The sequence below is a fragment of the Epinephelus moara genome, chromosome 12 (assembly GCF_006386435.1).
Source record: "Epinephelus moara isolate mb chromosome 12, YSFRI_EMoa_1.0, whole genome shotgun sequence".
In the NCBI taxonomy this organism is placed as follows: domain Eukaryota; kingdom Metazoa; phylum Chordata; class Actinopteri; order Perciformes; family Serranidae; genus Epinephelus; species Epinephelus moara.
The window spans coordinates 9,362,516-9,366,080 of NC_065517.1; positions in this window are offsets into that span (position 1 = coordinate 9,362,516).

Genomic DNA, 3,565 nt, shown 5'->3' on the forward strand with positions numbered 1-3,565 from the left:
TACATGTTTCTTGTGGTTCATTCACAGTGTTTGCTTTTCTTTTGTTAAGTCTGATATCTAAAATATATGTCGTCTTGGCTCGAAGAAATATTTTTTAAAAAAGGTGAGTAAATCCCTTTAGTTTACTTGATGGGTGCTCTGGAGGAGGACTATATAATCTCATAAGTATGTATGAAATATGGTGACATCACACACTGACACCAAGTCCTGTCTAACTTTACTGAATAAGGCAAAAACAAACATTAAGGGTCTAAAGGACAGCATGATAGATCATCCTCACAAATACATCCCAAAACTATTTGTCAGCAGCACCTCACTAATATTTAACATCAAAACATCAAGGTGAAAAATGCAGGTACTCAAAATCCTTATATTCTTTCCACGAAGACTCAAGCTATTTATAAAAGTATTACGGGAGGTACACATGCCCCCCTGACTCTAACATGCAGTGGCTTTTGCTGTCACCAAGTGACGAGTCTTTGAATGGTGTGTCTGAGTGTATCCACTCCTCTGCTCCTGTTGGGGAGGAGGCCAGCAGACAGGCTTCATTGCCCTCTTGTGGTGAAAACGTGACATTCATCCAGCTCTACCTGTCTGCCTTTCAAGAAGCCTTCTATGAATCTTAGCAGGAACACTGTATGCAGGTTCTAGACTGCTTTGAATGGAGGGCAGTAAGAGATGTTGGTTGGTCACCAAAGACTACTGTTAATATGGGTTAATGTGACCGTTTTTATTTTATTTTTTACAACTGTAAGCTATAATGTGCACAGTTTTATTTTTTTTTTATCTAAAGCTAAAGGGGCATTTTTGGGGGGTTTGAAGACATCCAAGGCCCCTGGATTTTTCTTTTTATATATACAAGCTCAAAATCATGAAAAACATTGAAATGCGTACCTTAAAAATTTCATTGAGGCTACTTTCCAGATTAATTATGATGTAAAAACATTAGTAGCTGTTAGTAATTAGTATGAGTTTTAGGTAGAAACAGAATTGCAACTGCTATTGTCAAACATTAATTGACAAGAGTTTCATTTATGTTAAAAATGGGGGAATGTAACTTAGTACAATTACTCAAATACTGTGCGTAAGTACAATCTTGAGGTACTTCTACTCCTCTTTCAGAGGCAAGTATTGCACTTTTTACTCCATTGCATTTATTTGACAGCTTTAGTTGCTTTGAAGAATCAGATTATTAATACAACATATAATCAACTAATAAATGATGATGTATTATTATAGATTAAACTACTCAGCACTATATAAAGTCATTACAGTGAGCTCCACCTTTACCAGCAGACACATTAAAGTGATGAACATATTAGGAGTCAATATTGGAATATGAAATGGCTTTTCTCTCTCACACACACAACTTTCAGACACAGTTCGTGCAGCGTAGTGTGTGCACTGTTCATCTCTCCATCATCTGCAGCTGCCTGTCAGTCCCTAGCCTGCTGTGACTGTAAGAAGAAAGTCTGTTCATGCACAGAACTTTCACCCATGGTAAAATCAATGAGTCATTTAGCGTTGAGCTGTTCCTGGCTCCTGACAGAGAACCTTAGTTGATTCAACGTCTTTGGGGCACAATCTAAAGAGTAGATTAGCCACACACTCCTTTGCCACCAGGGAAGAAATTACTAGTGATGGGATTTATCGTTCACGCCAGTTCTTTGGCTCTCGTTCACTTTGAAGAGCCGGTTCAAAGATGCGGTTCATTCTTCGTTTTGTTTTTTTTGTTTTGCTGAGTGTCTGTGTGTGTGTGTGTGATCTGGATATTGTAACATGGACCCAGAATAGACTCCGCAGATATAAAGTTTGGTGTAGCCATAGCAACGCCCTTTATAAACAACAAGCCTGACAGGCTCTTTGAAGTGAACGAGTGAGCGGCTGCACTGTCTTTCTCCCTCACAAACTAGCTTCTCTCAACTTGTTCCGGATCAAATAATCTGAAATTAATGGATACAGAGTAAAGTAAAGCTTCACAGAATTTGAACGTCATTAGATCAGCATTTGAACAGAAATAGGTCTTAAGATTGAGATTGTCCACAAAGGTTTGAGACTTAGCCTGCTTCTCTGGTTTCTGCCTTTGAGAGAGAGTAAGTCATGTTCACAAATATAAATTGATTAAACTTTCCTTGGCCATGGAAATAAAATATTGAAATTCTTAATTGAGATGGTTTTCCACTTTAATGATCACATAAAATGTAACACATTATGTTTTTATTTTTATTTTAAAACACTTTATTTATAACAAAGAGGTATAGGCTACAACAATTGTCATACAAGAAAACAACATCATGACAGAGATATTAAAAGTTTATTCCTATTAAGTCCTTTCAGAGTTCTAAGAAAATGTACCTCCTTTAAAATACTTAAAGTCTCTGTAGCTTTTTTGTTCTTAACATCCTCTAGCAAGGCACCATGCTGTTTGAGTTCAACAATAAACCCATTAAAACAGGACTTATTCAGTTTGTGGATATGAAATGCACCAAGAATGATCAGAAGCTGAATAATATACTGTAGGTGATATTGCTATCCATCCCATAGAACACAAAATAAAACATTACATCAAATACCGTAAAACTTCAGTTAAAAGCTTAGTCCCAATTAAACGCCTAGTCCCTTTTACTAGCCTGGTGTGGCTACACATTTTGACAAATATTGATTTGGGCGGCAGTAGCTCAGTCCATAGGGACTTGGAATATGGAGCGTGGACTGGTAGCTGGAGAGGTGCCAGTTCACCTCCTGGGCACTGCCGAGGTGCCCCTGAGCAAGGCACCGAACCCCCCAACCGCTCTGAGCGCCTGTCATGGGCAGCCCACTCTGACATCTCTCCACTTAGTGCATGTATAGGTCCTGTTTGTGCATGTGTGTGTTCGGACCTGTGTGTAATTGACAAACAGAGTGAAAAATTGAATTTCCCCTCGGGGATTAATAAAGTATATAAAATTAAAATTAAATAAATGCCTGTCTCAAACAGACCCCTGGTCTGGTTGCCAAGAAGTTCATTTTTTATGAAAGTTCTTCAGATGTATAAAAGTATGTTTTGGCTACCTCTGATTATGTGTCCATTCCTCAATTACCCCATAAGTTATTCATATTACTTTAGTCTGTAAGGGTCCTCAAATCAAAACAATCAAAAGGGTTTTTCATGAAAATTAATCCAAGTTGTGAGTTTTGTTTTAATAGGATAAAATGGTGTTGTGTCAGTATGCCAGGCGCCGTAATCCTTGAGTACAATAACTCACTCTCTCTCGGATCCGCTGTCTGTCTGAGCTAGATCAAATGATTTATATTTGATTCATATTAATATGTTATCTGATATGGGGTGCCGTTTGTAAAGTGGCTCACGCTGAAAATAACATCAACATTTTGCCACATTTAGCTTCAAACAATGTTTTTAACGTCACCTTTTACCACATTTACAGCAATATTTGTTAACTTAGAAATATATTAAATATTTAAATCTAAATATTAAATGTGGCACCTAAATGTTAAATGTTAAATCTAAATATTAAATATAAATATAAATCTAAATGCTAAATCTAAATCTAAATATTAAATCTAA